The 16,892-nt window shown below is 41.5% G+C and overlaps 1 long non-coding RNA gene across 1 annotated transcript; it reads left to right on the plus strand.

Moving 5' to 3' along the window:
* The first annotated feature begins 1,462 nt into the window (after positions 1-1,462).
* LOC137320579 (uncharacterized) lies at positions 1,463-16,472 on the plus strand. Its single transcript, XR_010962591.1, has 3 exons — positions 1,463-1,496; positions 1,585-1,676; positions 16,349-16,472. It is a non-coding gene; the product is annotated as an uncharacterized lncRNA (long non-coding RNA).
* The last annotated feature ends 420 nt before the right edge of the window (positions 16,473-16,892 follow it).

A 16,892-nucleotide genomic window follows, 5' to 3' on the forward strand; every position in this document is an offset into this window, starting at 1 on the left:
CAAAGGCATGGATGAGGGTTTCAGCAGCAGATGAGCTGAGGTAGGGGCGGAGATGGACGATGCTACGGCGGTGGAAATGGCAGTCTTGGTGATGGAGTGGATATATAGTTAGAAGCTCATCGTGAGGTCAAATAGGATGCCAAGGTTGCGAATGGTCTGGTTCAGCCTTGGTGGCCAGGGAGAGGGATGGACTTGATGGCTAGGGTAATAAGTTTGCGGTGGGGACTAAAGACTAAGGCTTTGGTCTTCCCAATATTTAGTTGGAGGAAATTTTTGCTAATCCAGTACTGGATGTCAAACAAGCAGTGTGATAAATGAGAGACAGTGGAAGGGTCGAGAGAGGTGGTGATGAGGTACAGCTGGGTGTCATCAGTGTACACGTGGAATCTGACGTGAACCTGAAGTATATGCAGATCATCTCACTAGCTGTTTTCACACCTTTGTGGATTGACAGTTTCCTAGTAGCTGCTCCTGCTCTGCCGCAGTAACTTTGCCAGAAATGCATCAAAAACAGGGTATCTGCTGTACCTCCAGCGAAGTCATGGTGGAGGAGCGGCAGCTGTTCCGACAAAAATCCCAGCCTTGTCCTTTTAATGTTGTTTCATTGCCTCACTGGGATGATCTTTATACACGTTCGTCAGTCTTCACCTCTTTCCAATTTTTCAATAAAATCACTTTAGCCATTCCATACATTATCACTCGTCTACCCCACTCTCTTTATTTTGTGTTCCATTCCATTAAATGGAACACTTAGGGCCGGAAATTGCTCCGACCGACGTGGCAAACTCCGCAGCAGCCCCAACGAATGAAATCAACGGATTTAACTTTACTCCACATCCATGGCGTGGAATTGCTTGAATTGAGAGGCTGGAAAGAAATCATGAGATAAGCCCAGCCTTGAACAGCGTGGGCTGATGCATATGGGGAATGGCTGTGAGAATGGAAGCCCCGCCCACAAGCAGGCAAGTAATACTCATTCATTTAAAGTGAACTTCTCTATGATAGTGTAAATAAAAATTTAACATACCTTATTATAAAAAGCTAAGGAAATTATCTAATTTACTGAAACTTACAGAAATTAAAAGTAAAAAAAATGTTTAAATTTTTAATTTTAATCTTTTTTAATGATCAAAAATATTAAACTAAGAGTAATTTGACATTCCACATTTTTAAAATGTAATTTTTTGTTGTTTCGCAGTCATTAACAGTCACCGCACTTTCAAAAAGTAATGTAGGGCTGGTATTTTCCAGCGTACCTTTTGGTGGTGTAAGTATCTTCGTTCCAGCTGGGCAGATGGGTAAGTTTACTCATGTTTCCTGATTGTGTTTGATTGTAGCGTAGGTGGCCATTTAATTCATAACTGTCAAACTGCCGGTGAACCAATGGGAACAAATTTGTGATTTTGGTATTTTGCAGTGCATGCACGCATTCGCGAACCTACTCCATCGATTCGCCGGCAGTCGGAGAGGACTTTCTTGCAACATGGAGTCCTCAGGTGAGTAATTTGTGACCCAATGTTTCCAATTTTCTATTCTCATGAAGGGTTCACATCCAAAACATTAACTTATCTTCTCTCTTAACAGAAGACAGACCTGCTGTGAAGTTCCAGCATTCAGGGGATAGGGGAGTGTCTATGGATGCCTTCCAAATGCACTTCCAGAAAGCGTTTGATAAGGTTATTATTATCAACAATGAGAGTGCACAGAATTGAAAATAACTATAGCAGATGGAGTTCAATGGGAGGAAGTGTGAGATCATCCAGTTTGGATCCAAGAAAGACAAATCAAAATATTTTCTTAATGGTGGAAGACTAGGAGCTGTGGAGGTACAAAGAGATTTAGGTGTCCATGTACACAAATCACTAAAAGATGGTGCACAGGTATAAAAAGTAATCAAAAAGGTAAAAAGGGTTGGAATTCAAAAGTAAGGAAGTGATGCTTCAGTTGTACAGAGCCTTGGTTAGACCCCATCTAGAGTACTTAATTCCAGTTTTGGGCACTGAACTTCAGGAAAGATAGCCTTTGAAATAGTACAGCGCAGATTCACCAAAATGATAATAGGGATTAACTAGTTAAATTATGAGGACAGGTTGCATAAACCTGGCTTGTACTTGTCAGTATTAGACTGACAATAACATATTTACCAATGAAACACAAATGAGTAGGGAAAATGTTATACTTGGATGGAATCATACTCATAAATATCTGCTTAAATCAGAATTCAGTATGGCAAATGTGACTGTGAAGCGATTTGATGCTTTATTTGAACTAAATGTGCATTTATTTGGAGTTAATGGTTTAAATGTCACAGTGGAGCTCAGCTTGTAAAACTATACTGTTGGCTGTAATATATTATAAAGATTAACTCTTTATTTCCCTCTTTATTTCTCTACTATTTTGGCAATTAACACTATTCCTGGGAAACGACATGACATTCCTCTTTCGGATGACCCGTCATCATGGACCTGGCAGAGAGCGAGAAACACACAGAGACAAAAATGTAAATAATAAAAGTTGTGGGGTTGCTGAGGTAGTTGGTATATTGGCCCATAAATTGCTCCAAGTGGTGAACCAGCAATGGTCACAGCTCATTAGATTTAAATTCACCCACTAAGTTACCGTGTTCTTTTCATAGAATCATAGAATCTTAGAAATTTACAGCACAGAAGGAGGCCATTCAGCCCATTGTGTCTGTGCCGGCTGAAAAAGAGCTATCGTGCCTAATCCCACTTTTCAGCACTTGGTCCATGGCTTTGTAGGTTACGGCACTTCAAGTGCATATCCAAGTAATTTTTAAATGTGATGAGGGTTTCTGCCTCTACCACCCTTTCAGGCAGTGAGTTCCAGACCCCCACCACCCTCTGGATGAAAAGAATTCTCCTCAGCTCCCCTCAATCCTTCTACCAATTACTTTAAATCTATCCCCCCTGGATTTTGACCTCTCTGCTAAGGGAAATAGGTCCTTCCTATCAACTCTATCAAGGCCCCTCATAATTTTAAACACCTCAATTAAATCTCCCCTCAGCCCCTTTTGTTCCAAAGAAAACAACCCCAGCCTATCCAATCTTTCCCCATAGCTAAAATTCTCCAGTCCTGGCAACATCCTCATAAATCTCCTCTGTACCCTCTCTATCCTCTACCCTCACATCTTTCCTGTAATGTGGTGACCAGAACTGTATACAGTACTCAGGCTATGGCCTAACTAGTGTTTTATACAGTTCTAGCATAATCTCCCTGCTCTTATATTCTATGCCTTGGCTAATAAAGGAAAGTATTCCATATGCCTTCTTAACCACCTTATCCACCTGTCCTGCAACCATCAGGGATCTGTGGACATGCACACCAAGGTCCATTTGTTCCTCTACACCTCTCAGTATCCTCCCATGTATTGTGTATTCCCTTGCCTTGTTTGCCATCCCCAAATGCATTACCTCACACTTCTCCAGATTGAAATCCATTTGCCACTTTTCTGCCCACCTGACCAGTCCATTGATATCTTCCTGCAGTTTACAGCTTTCCTCCTCATTATCAACCACATGGCCAATTTTTGTATCATCTGCAAACTTCTTAATCATGCCCCCTATATTTAACTCAAAATCATTACTATATACCACAAAAAGCAAAGGACCTTTTGGCGTCAACTTTGTTGAACTGCAAATTCAAACAACATCAGTGTTCTTTCCCGGGCTGTGTGAGTGGTGAAAGGATCTCTAAGGCCCCTCAACCAAGCAGCTTGAAGCAAGCTACGCTGTGAAAACCTGGAAGTGCAGTTCATTCACAGACGGCGCAAACTAAAAACTTGGATGTGCCCAATAAGGTATTATAAAATGACATAGAGAAAGCAAAATAAGGAGAGCATAAGATTAAAAGACTGTTCTTCGATTTCGCCACTAATAGGCTCACCATTATTTTAAGAGCAATTTCTGGGCCATTAAGAAGTTGCAGGTCTAAAACCCACTGACTTCCGCAGCCCATATGTGCTCGGGGAGGAGGTGGGGGGGGGGAGGATAAAGCTCCCTGGCAGAAGTGCAAATTCATAAATCATACTCATTGAAGTTCGGATTATACAGTGGAACCTCCATAATGCACCAGAATGGAGTAAAGCCCATTGGTCGATAATTGAAACTGTCAGATAATTGATCGCCTCTAAATTTTCATATTGCATGTTTGATAAAGCAATACGCTAAGCATGGAGGCAAATGCAATTTAAATAACATAAACTGACTTTAATCTTCATTGGTTGTGAACCATGAAGTGATAGATGTTAGCATGCTGTGTGATAAAACAATGGCCTTGGTATTAACTCCTCACGGCAGGCGGGAGAGGGTCGGGGGTGGTGGGGGGGTGCTGAAGTCTCAGTAAAGGAAGATATAGATGAGATACTGGATGGGGAACAGATAGGGTGGATAGAGAGAAACTATTTCCGCTGGTTGGGAATTTTAGGAGTAGGGGGCACAGTCTAAAAATTAGAGCCAGACCTTTCAGGAGTGAGATTCGAAAACATTTCTGCACACAAAGGGTGGTAGAAGTTTGGAACTCTCTTCTGCAAATGGCAATTGATACTAGCTCAATTGCTAAATTTAAAACTGAGATAGATAGCTTTTTGGCAACCAAAGGTATTAAGGGATATGGGCCAAAGGCAGGTATATAGAGCAAGATCACAGATCAGCCATGATCTTATCAAATGGTGGAGCAGGCTCGAGGGGCTGAATGGCCTACTCCTGTTCCTATGTTCCTATGAACCTTTATAAAACACTGGTTCGGCCACAGCTGGAGTATTGTGTCCAGTTCTGGGCACTGCACTTCAGGTAAGATGTGAAGGCCTTAGAAAGGTTGCAGAAGAGATTTACTAGAATGATGCCAGGGATGAGGGACTTTAGTTAGGTGGATAGTCTGGAGAAGCTGGGGTTGTTCTCCTTGGAACAGTGAGGAGATTTTGTAGAGGTATTCAAAATCATGAAGGGTCTAGACAGAGTAGATAGAGAGAAACTGTTCCCATTGGCAGAAGGGTCAAGAACCAGAGGACATAGATTTAAGGTGATTGGCAAAAGAATCAAAGGTGATATGAGGAAAAACATTTTTACAGAGCGAGTGGTTAGGGTCTGGAATGCACTGCCCGAGGGGGTGGTGGAGGCAGATTCAATCATGGCCTTCGAAAGGGAACTGGATAAATACTTGAAAGGAAAAAAAATTGCAGGGCTACGGGGATAGGGCAGGGGAGTGGGACTAGCTGGATTGCTCTCGCATAGAGCCGGCACAAACTTGATGGGCTAAATGGCCTCCTTCCATGCTGCAACCTTTCTATGATTCTATGATAGTCACTGTTGTAATGTAAGACATGACTGTGTCAGTCATCATCGCCTGAGTGAAAAAGTCAGCACCAAAGTAATGCAGTCTTTCCTGTATGACTCTAACCTCCATGAATAACAAAGGACCATGTCACTGCACAATCTATTTTAATACAATTGCAAAGTGCACACAGTCACTGTTTCCTTTCCTAAAACTTTGTTTCTTCTGGGTGCCAATATGTGCCCTTCTATCACCTATTCTAGTGCTCCTTCTAAATGCCACCTGAGGACCAGGATCGCAGAAAGTGGCTGGCTCCTCATACTGTATAGAAGGGTAATGGGACTGAGGTCACCCTCGTCTTATGTCAGTTTGCTCCTAGCCAGTTTGTGTTGCCTCCCACCTTCCACTAGTGTAGTGCTGTGCTGTGGCCGGCAGGAGGTTTGGCATGTGCTGCTATCCTGAGAGACAGCAGGATCATGCAGCTGCGACTCCTGGGTGGCTTGATCCTTATCATTCTCTTCACCATCATTATCATCCTCTTCCTGTGCCGCCCGTTGCTGTGGTGGATCTAGCTGAAAGTTAGAAGTTAAGAATGAGTGAGCATTACTCCCTTGGCATAAAGGAGACAGAGAGGGGTGGAAGGTTGTGCCTGTGCGGTGTTTCACAGGGATGACAGTGGATATGCTCAGTTGGTAAACTGACACCTGTAAGATGCTGACAACCTCACCATGTCCCAAAGTAAGAGCTGAGTGCCTCTCCACAAGCTCGATGGCCTTCTCCTTCAAGGGGATGAGGTACTTAAGGTTGGGGAAGCTGTCTCTGGTGTCCTACTTGTGGTAGGTATTGTGTTCCAATTTATCCTGCAAGAAGATATTGAGTGAAAGGCAGAGGTGTTCAATGTGTTACCTTGCCTGTCTTCCTGAGGATGTGGAACATTTTGCGACACTGTTCTGCAGTTTTGGGGTTGAGAGAGTTGGCACTCACCCTCCAGGTGGCACAAGTGATATTTCCGGGTGGATTGGTGGTACCCACACTCAGAAGTCTGTGCCTCCAGCCCAAATTACCTCTAGGAGGGCTTGCAGACTGGAATGAGTGACGTCCTGTGATGTTCTACTTTAGCTTGGTGCAATGCCCTGATCCCTTCTTGGAGCCGATGTTACTATGCTTCTTGAAAAGCCAGGACCTACTCCGTTAATGGTAGGGCATTGGGGAGAGTTATAGAACAAAGAGATCAAGGAGTACAGGTTCATAGCTCCTTGAAAGTGGAGTCACAAGTGGATAGGGTGGTGAAGAAGGCATTCAGCATGCTTGGTTTCATTGGTCAGAACATTGAATACAGGAGTTGGGATGTCTTGTTGAAGTTGTACAAGACATTAGTAAGGCCACACTTGGAATACTGTGTACAGTTCTGGTCACCCTATTATAGAAAGGATATTATTAAACTAGAAAGAGTGCAGAAAAGATTTACTAGGATGCTACCGGGACTTGATGGTTTGACTTATAGGGAGAGGTTGGATAGACTGAGACTTTTTTCCCTGGAGAGTAGGAGGTTTAGGGGTGATCTTATGGAAGTCTATAAAATAATGAGGAGCATAGATAAGGTAGATAGTCAAAATCTTTTCCCAAAGGTAGGGGAGTCTATAACAAGGGGGCATAGATTTAAGGTGAGAGGGGAGAGATACAAAAGGGTCCAGAGGGGCAATTTTTTCACTGAAAGTGTGGTGAGTGTCTGGAACGAGCTGCCAGAGGCAGTAGTAGAGGCGGGTACAATTTTGTCTTTTAAAAAGCATTTGGACAGTTACATGGGTAAGATGGGTATAGAGGGATATGGGCCAAGTGCAGGCAATTGGGACTAGCTTAGTGGTATAAACTGGGCGACATGGACATGTTGTAAACTTCTATGATTCTATGATTCTATAACAGTATGAATAAGGCACACAGTGAAGTGAAAGCACCAAACAGTATTCTATTCTTGTCTGGTTCTTTCCCCAGTGTGCTGCTGAAGTGTGCAGGCTGTACAGCATTTTTAAAGGTTGCCCATTGAGTTTCCATGCGGTTAAGCTACTTACACCCATTTTACACAGGTTTTATGCCAATGCCTACCCCAATGGGTATGCAAATGAGTAGACCCAGGAAACCTGTGTATAAATCCCTCTATAAAACACCAGTAGACACAACACTTTTTTTTAAAATACAGCGGTGGCATAACTCACTTGGAGGAAATTTCCTCCTCCCCCATGTCTTAGACATTGAGCAAAAAGTGAATGTAGAGGGGAATAATTTTCAATGCAGAAACAGAGTGATGCTCACCACCAACTGTACAAATATATTATTTATGTTAGACTTGTGTATCCCTGTAACATAACCACTGTTTCCATTACAAACACGACTGTAAAATTTAGCTAATCCACAAACTGGATACGTGAGGTTGGTGCCAATTTTTCTACCCATACCTACCACCAGTAACAAATTCCATCACCAGCAGAGCCTTAGGAAATTGGGGCCTTAGTTTCACAATCCTGGATGTGGCAGCTCTTGCCAATGTGATTTTCTCTAGTAGCTCCTTGCATACCAAATTGACCTGCATTTGTGAACTACATCATATTCACTGTTGGCAAAAGGGACTGTAATCCTCATAGTTCTGCTTCATATCAGCAGCTCTATTACATTGTTGATAAGGTCTCACTTAATCCTTTTTTCTCATGCTTGAAAGAATTTTGCGTATTTTCTTAAGAACTTGACTGTTGCAGAAAGCTCCGTCGTTGCTATGGAGCAGGCCTAAGTACATCACTTAAAATCTCTCTCAGAAGACATATACAAGAATGGAATTGCAGAAGTATGTAGAACCTGCAGCACAGAATCAGGCCATTATGCCCAACTGGTCTATGTCGGTGTTTTTTTTTTATTCGTTCATGGGATGTGGGCGTCGCCGGCAAGGCCAGCATTTATTGTCCATCCCTAATTGCCCTTCAAAAAGTGGCACAATGAGCCACCTTCTTGAACCGCTGTAGTCCGTGTGGTGAAGGTTCTCCCACAGTACTGTTAGGAAGGGAGTTCCAGGATTTTGACCCAGCAATGTTGAAGGAACAGCGATATATTTCCAAGTCGAGATGGTGTGTGACTTGGAGGGGAATGTGCAGGTGGTGTTGTTCCCAAGTGCTGCTGTCCTTGTCCTTCTAGATGGTAGAGGTCGCGGGTTTGGGAGGCGCTGTCAAAGAAGCCTTGGCGTGTTGCTGCAGTGCATCCTGTAGATGGTACATAAAGTTTATACTCCACAAGAGCCTCCTCCCACTATAATTACCTCTTCAGGGACAAACAGAGAGTTAAATGTGTGGCTCAAAGAGTGGTGTGGGAGGAAGGGGTTTCGATTCATGGGGCACTGGCACCAGTACTGGGGAAAGAGGGAGCTGTTCCGATGGGACGGGCTCCACTTAAACCGGGCTGGGGCCAGCATCCTGGTGAATCGAATAATTAGGGCTGTAGATGGAGCTTTAAACTAAAAAGGTGGGGGGAGGGGTCAGGTGAGGGGAAATTTAGAAATCTAATGAGAAAAGTTAAGACAATAGAACAACATAGAGACTTGGGTAAAGATAAGCAGAGTGTGGCAGGAAGGGACAGAGAGTTTACCAATAATAGTGCAACAACAAGTAAGGTCAAAACAGGAAAAAATGATAAAAAGTCAAAAGTAAAGGCTCCTTATCTGAATGCACGGAAAAGTAGGGGATGCAGCCCTAATAATAAAGGATGACATAAGGACAGTGGTAAGAAAGGATCTTGGCTCAGAAGATCAGGAAGTAGAATCAATATGGGTGGAAATTAGAAAAAACAAGGGGCAGAAAACACTGGTGGGAGTAGTTTATGGGCCCTCTAATTGTAGCTATACCATTGGACAGAGTATTCATCATGAAATAATAGGAGCTTGTAACAAAGGTAATGCAGTAATCATGGGGGACTTTAATCTGCATATAGACTGGACAAATCAAATTGGCAAAGGTAGTTTGGAAGACGAGTTCATGGAATGTATTTGAGGTGGTTTCCTAGAGCAATACATCATGGAATCAACCAGGGAACAGGCTATTTTAGATCTTGTATCATGTAATGAGACAGGGTTAATTAGTAATCTCACAGTTAAGGATCATCTGGGGAAGAGTGATCATAATATGATAGAATTTCACATTGAGTTTGAATGTAACGTACTTAAGTCAGAAACTAGTCTTAAACTTAAATAAAGCCAATTACATCGGTATGAGGGGCGAGTTGTCAAAGGTAGATTGGGAAATTAAATTAAAGGGTTTGACAGTTGAAAAGCAATGGCAAACATTTAAAGGAATATTTCAATATTCTCAACAAATATACATTCCATTGAGAAATAAAAACTCCATGGGAAAAGTGATCCACCCATGGCTAACTAGAGAAGTTAAGGAGAGTATTAGATTGAAAGAAGAAGCTTATAATGTTGCCAAGATGAGTAATACACCTGGGGATTGGGAGAGTTTTAGAAACCAACAAAGGACGACCAAAAAATTGATAAAAAGAGAGAAAATAGAATATGAAAGTAAACTAGCAAGAAATATAAAAACGGATTGTAAGAGCTTCTACAAGTATGTAAAAAGGAAGAGAGTAACAAAAGTAAACCTTGGTCCATTAGAGACAGGAGAAATTATAATGGGGAATCAGGAAATGGCAGATGCGTTACATAAATATTTTGTATCTGTCTTCACAGTGGAAGACACACAAAAAGCATACCAAAAATAATGGGGAGCCAAGGGGTAAATGAGAGTGAAGAACTTAAAACAATTAATGGAAAGTACTGGACAAACTAATGGGACTAAAAGCCCAGGCCTGATGGCCTACATCCAAGGGTTCTAAAAGAAGTGACTGCAGAGATAGTGGATGCATTGGTTATGATCTTCCAAAATTCTCTAGATTCTGGAACGGTCCCAGTGGATTGGAAGGTAGCAAATGTTACCCCGCTATTCAAGGAGGGAGCGAGAGTGAAAACAGGGAACTACAGGCCAGTTAGCCTGACATCAGTTGTCTGGAGAATGCTGGAATCCATTATTAGGGAAGTGGTAACAGGGCATTTAGAAAATCATAATATGATTAGGCAGAGTCAACCTGGTTTTTTGAGGATATAACTGGCAGGGTAGATAAAGGAGAACCAGTGGATGTAGTATATTTGAATTTTCAAAAGGCATTTGATAAGGTGCTACATAAAAGGTTGTTACACAAGGTAAGGGCTCATGGGTTTGGGGGTAATATATTAGCATGGATAGAGGATTGGTTAAAGAAAACAGAGTGTAGGGATAAATGGGTCATTCTCGGATTGGCAGGCTGTAACTAATGGGGTGCTGCAAGGATCGGTGCTTGGGCCTCAGCTATTTACAGTCTATATTAATGACTTAGATGAAGGGACCGAGTGTAAAGTATCCAAGTTTGCTCATGATTCAAAACTAGGTGGAAAAGTAAGCTGTGAGGAGGATGCGAAGGCCTTGATTTTCAAAGCAAATTGCGGGTGCATTGGGGGCGGGGGGTTGCTAAAATCGGAGAAATCCCGAGTGGGTGAGGAAGCCGGCAAAACCCGTTGATTTCAGGGTTTCCCACAGACGCGCCTGTGTGCGTGCTTCCTGAATGCGGAAGTCCCGCTGGCAATTAAAACCGGCAGGATGATAGTTAAAGAAACAAATGTACCTCGTTGAGGTACTTAAGGTACTTTATTTCTGACATAGTAGATAGTTAAAATTATTTTAAACTTACCCAGGCGGCTTTCCCACAGCTTCCGATTCACGCCTGGTGAAACCAGAACCGTGAAGGGCCGGATCAGGCAAAATTAAATTAAATATACTAAATAAAAAACCACTGCACAAAGTTAAAAAACAAAATAAACTTACCTGTCCCCCCTGCTCCGATCGCCCATGTCCCCCTCTCTGAAGTGACCCTCTCCCACCGATGTCTCCCTCTCCAATGTCCCACTAACCCCCCCCCGATGTCTCCCTCTCCGATCTCCCCTTCTCCCCCCCCGATGTCACTCTCTCCCTCTCTGATGTCCGTATCCCCCACCCCCAATGTCACCCTCTCCAATTTCCCCTTCTCCCCCCACACCGGTGTCCCTCTCTGATGTCCCTCTCTGCCCCCCGATGTTTCCCTCTCCGATCTTCCCCTCTCCCCTCAATGTCCCTCTCCCTCCCAATCTTCCCCTCTCCCCCCCGATCTTCCCCTCTCCTCCCAATCTTCCCCTCTCCCCCTGATCTTCCCCTCTCCCCCCAATCTCTCCCTCTCCCCCCGACCTCTCTCTCTCCTCCCGATCTTCTGTCGGCTGCCAGCCTGTCAATCGGAAAAGATCATTTTTTTTATTCGAGTTTGCCACGCGCACCTTCACCACAGTCCCCCTGCCTCCCCCCCCCCAACCACTACCAACCTACCACCATTTCAAAATTGAACCCAAAGAGTCTGCAAAGGGATATAGACAGGTTAAGTGAGTGAGTAGATAGCAGTTGGAGTATAAAGTGTGGCAATGTGAGGTTATTCACTTTGGTAGGAAGAATAGAAAAACAGAATATTTTTTAAATGGTGAGAAACTATTTAATGTTGTTGAGTGTCCTCATACAAGAAACAGTTACTAAAAAGTTAGTGTGCAGGTACAGCAAGCAATTAGAAAGTCAAATGGCATGTTGACCTTTATTGCAAAGGGGTTGGAGTACAAGAGTAAGGAAGTCTTACTACAGTTGTATAGGACATTGGTGAGACCTCACCCGGAGTAATGCGTACAGTTTTGGTTTCCTTATCTAAGGAAGGAGATACTTACCTTAGAGGCGGTGCAACGAATGTTCACTAGATTAATTTCTGGGATGAGAGGGTTGTCCTATGAAGAGAGCTTGTGTAGAATGGGCCTATACTCTCTGGAGTTTAGAAGAATGAGAGGTGATCTCATTGAAACATGAAAGATTATGAGGGGGTTTGACAGGGTAGAAGCTGAGAGATTGTTTCCCCTGGTTAGAGAGGCTAGAACTAGGGGCATAATCGCAGGATACAGGGTCGGCCGTTCAAGACTGAGATGAGGAGGAATTTCTTCATACAGATGTTTGTGAATATTTGGAATTCTCTACCCCAGAGGGCTGTTGATGCTGATTCTTTGGATATTTTCAAGGCTGAGATGAATAGATTTTTGGACTCTTGGGGAATCATGGAATATGGGGATCAGGAGGGAAAGTGGAGTTGAGGTTGAAGATCAGCCATGATCTGATTGAATGGCGGAGCAGGCTCAAGGGGCCATATGGCCTACTCATGCTCCTATTTCTTATGTTCTTATGTTCCCACCCAGCCCCTATATCCCTCTATTCCCTCCTAAATTCTTTATTTAATCTGTTATTGCCTATCTTATATTTATTTCCAGACTCGCCCACAAGTAGAAACAGTTTCACCACATCCACCTCATCGAACCCCTTCATAATTTTACATGCCTCTATCAGGTCTCCTCTAGTCTTCTCCTTTCCAGGGAAAAGAGTCCCGGCCTATTCAGTCTTTCCTGATAGTTGCATTCTCTCAATTCTGGTAACATCCTTTTAAATCTTTTCTGCGCTGTCTCCAGTACTTCAATATGCTTTATGTAATGTGGAGACCAGAACTGCACACAGTACTCCAAGTGTGGTCTAACCACTATTCCATTGACATTTAACACAACCTCCCTGCTTTTGCACTTTATTTCTCTAGAAATGAACCCCAGTACTTTGTTTGCACTCTTTATGGTCTTATCAACTTGTTTTGCTACTTTTAGTGATTTGCACATCTGTATTCCTAGATCTCTTTGCTCCTCTACCCCATTTAGTTTCTTACTTTTCAAGGAACAAGTGGGCTCCTTATTCCTTCCTCAAAAATGAACTATCTCACACTTCACTGCATTGAATTGTATTTATTTGCCTGCTCTGCAAGCCTGTTTATGTTGTCTTGTATTTTGGTGCAGTCTTCCACATTATAAGGTATACCCCCCAGTTTTGTATTATCCACAAATTTCGACATCATACCTCCAATTTTTGAGTCCAAAACATTTGTGTACAGTGTATGGTGAACAACAGTTGTGTACAGTGTATGGTGAACAACAGTTGTGTACAGTGTATGGTGAACAACAGTTGTGTACAGTGTATGGTGAACAACAGTTGTGTACAGTGTATGGTGAACAACAGTTGTGTACAGTGTATGGTGAACAACAGTTGTCCCAGCACACATCCTTGCGGGACATCGCTTCCCAGTTTCTGCCATTCTGAGAAACTTCTCTTAACTCCTACCATCGGTTTTCTGTTTTGTAGCCATCTTTCAATCCATTCTGCTACCTGACTCCACGTGCCCTGAGCTTTGTCATGAGTCTTTTTTGTGGCATCTTATTGGTGGCCTTCTGAAAGTCCATGTACACCACATCCCACTGCATTGCTGTTTTGTGCCCTGTTACTTCTTCAAAGAATTCAATCGGGATGGTTAAACATGACCTACGTTTTAGAGATCCATACTCTTTTTTTATTATATTCTCCATCTCTAGATATTTTGTTATCTCATTTAGCAAAGGTTCTAGTATCTATCATATTACTGATGTTTAGCTAACTGGTGTATAGTTCCCTGGTTTTGTTCTATCTCCCTTTTTGAAGGTAGGAATTACATTTGCTGTTTGCCAGTCCTCTGGCACTATTCCTTTTTCTATTGATTTTTTATATATACATATTAGTGCCTCTACCACCTCCTCCCTAGTTTATTTGAGTATCCATGGGTACAATTCATCTAGACCCAGAATCTTGTCCTCCTTAGTGGCTGTATCCCTATCTTAATTCTCCTTTTGTTACTTGTGTGCCTATAGAATAACTTACTATTTATTTTTATATTTTTTGATATTTTCATTTCATAGTTCCTCTTTGCCTTCCTAATTGTCTTTTTCACCAGTTTCCTAAGCTCATCATGTTCCCTTTTGTCATCCACTTCTTCGTCGTTTCTATACTTTGTGCATTCCTTTTTCATTAGATTCAATTTTATCCTCACCTCTTTATTTATGGCATCCCATTCTTGGCTAGTTTGTTCTCACTTTTTATATTTCTCATGAACACTGGTGATCTTGCCTATAAGTATTGCCCACTGATGTTCTACCCCTTTGTCAATATTTTTCTCTAATTTATCTTCCTTAATTCCATCCTCATTCCCTCATAGTTCGCTTTTCTCCAATCTATTACTTTGATCTTTGTACTATCTATCTATCTCTCAATCATTATCTTAAACTTTATTATATTGTGATCACTAATCCCTAGATGTTTGACTGAGTTTGGCTCAAAGTCAGTATCTATCTTCATATATAAATGGAAAAAAAGCTTTGAGAATTTTATTTAGTCAGTGAAAAAACACTCCATACAATCTTTGTTCTCTATTTTATGCATGAAATCATGTACTAGAAAGATTGTCATTTTTGGTTTCATTATGGGTGAGAAATGGTTTCTATATCTTTTTTGGAATAGCTTCTTTTTATGTTTTACTTGGCTGGTTTTAGGAAGTAATTGAAGATGCTCTGGAGGTAAGTTAGTCATTATTTGTTGCAGTCTGTGATAGTCGTCGTTTTTTAGTTCTGCACCAACATAGTTTCTAACAAGTCAACGTCAAAGTCAAAGGAAAGAGAATTGCTTCGCAGTTCAGTGGTGATTAACTACGAAGTCAAAGTATTTATTTTTGTTTATAGTCTGAACTAAAATCTATCATTCTGTTGCTGTTATCAGAAAGAAAAAATGACTTTTCAAAAAAAATAGTTTGATACAATTGAAGTGTGGGGCAGCAGGAGTGACAGCATCTTTGAATTTGTAAGGTAATTGTTGATATCGGGCGCTGAGGTTTGCAAATGAGAGCTGATATCCTGAACCATGGCTTTTCAGTGTATCTGGGGCAATTATTTGTGTTTCACTAAGGGAATGTTTGTTAGTCACAGCTGTAAATGAAGAAGTTTTTATTGGTGGACACATTTTGGCCTCACTTGGGACACATGGTTCACTCAAGTTATTAAACAAATGAATAACAAAAACATAATCAACAGTCAGAATTATCAGGCTCTATTACAGGGCAAATAACATAGCTGTACTAAACTGAATTAATAAAGATAAATTTAAGAGTTATTTAGAAAAGGTTGATTAAAATCTTTTAAAAATATTTTACTTTACATTGTGTGGATATTTCTAAAACTTTTTAACCATGAGGCATCTAGGTAAAAAAGATCAAGCAGAGATTAAGCATCACTTTATGCCTTCTTTAGAAAGGGACCAGGGTTGTCCACATTTTTACACTATATAAGATCGCCATCGGCTGCACTCCATAATGTAAACAAACCGAGCTCCCTTGTTTCGATAGCATTGCAGAAGTTTACTACTCTGCTGTTGAGGTAATGGATCTACCGATAGACTTATGTGAGTCACAGAACTGAATTGATTTTTTATTGGGATGTGGCATGATCCAGGTTTTTAAAATGCTGAAGGGAATGGCTAATGTAGATGCAAGCTATTTAATTTGGTATGTTTGTGCAAAACTAAAGGATAGGAAAATAAGATCAACCTTAAGTAAGGCCTGAGATTGCAGAATAATGGATATATAGCAAGATTCTCAACTAAAACAGTTAATTCTGTGTTGCCTGACTCCTTTAAGAAAAAGCTGAATGAGTGTCCTGTTAGGGACTGCTTAGAGGGTTATAAGGATAAGTAAAGATAGACATAATTGAATGCTAATTGGAAAATGAAGGTTCATGAACGCTGGAACCATGCAAATGTCACGCTAAGGAAGTCAACAGGTCATGCAGATAATATAGGAAGCAAGGTTAGATTGATAGCTATTACAAAACCTTTCCTCAGGAAATGAAATTAGTTGGAACCCACGGTGGAGCAATTAGTACATAGTTGGTGTCCTTCTCTCATTTCATTTTTCCTTATGACCTTACAATAATACTAGGCTGATTTAAAGCTGTTCACATAGGCTGAATAAAATGCTGCAAAGTTAATTTTATTTTAACATGCGCCATTAATGAATATATTTATTTTATTCTATTCAGCAGTTTGTTGATCTACGAATTGAATGGTGATCGGAAATTTTCAAAGAAAACAATAAACAAAAAGATGAAAGACTAAAGGTTTTGCAAGATTCGCTCTATCTTTGAAATGGTCTCTTCCAAACACCACAGGTTTGATTGCTAACACATGACAACAGTGAGCAATTTTCGGAAATTGTTTCTGCTCCATCTGCTTTTGTGAATCAACAGTGAAGGCGGAGAATGATTTTCTGTCAGATTTCCAGAGAAATTTGTCATTGATATGATTAGCAATGTCGAAGATAGGAATGAGAAGGTGATGTTGAAAGAGTGGTGAAAGAAATTACCAAAAAATATTAGGAATTGTGAGCGGAATGAAAAGCAAAGGGGGCAAATTCAACCATAATCAATTTAGCAGAGCAGAGGCTTGTGCCAAATCTACACAGGTGTTGAGATCCCTGCTACATTGGCTGGGGCCTTTTTTTAGGCAGCCCTGGCGGCCACCTGAAATGAGCACAGGCCTCATTTCAATATTGGAACGAGGCTCCTGCACCCATTTCCAATCCGAATT

This window comes from Heptranchias perlo, chromosome 4 (genome assembly GCF_035084215.1).
Source record: "Heptranchias perlo isolate sHepPer1 chromosome 4, sHepPer1.hap1, whole genome shotgun sequence".
In the NCBI taxonomy this organism is placed as follows: Eukaryota; Metazoa; Chordata; class Chondrichthyes; order Hexanchiformes; family Hexanchidae; genus Heptranchias; species Heptranchias perlo.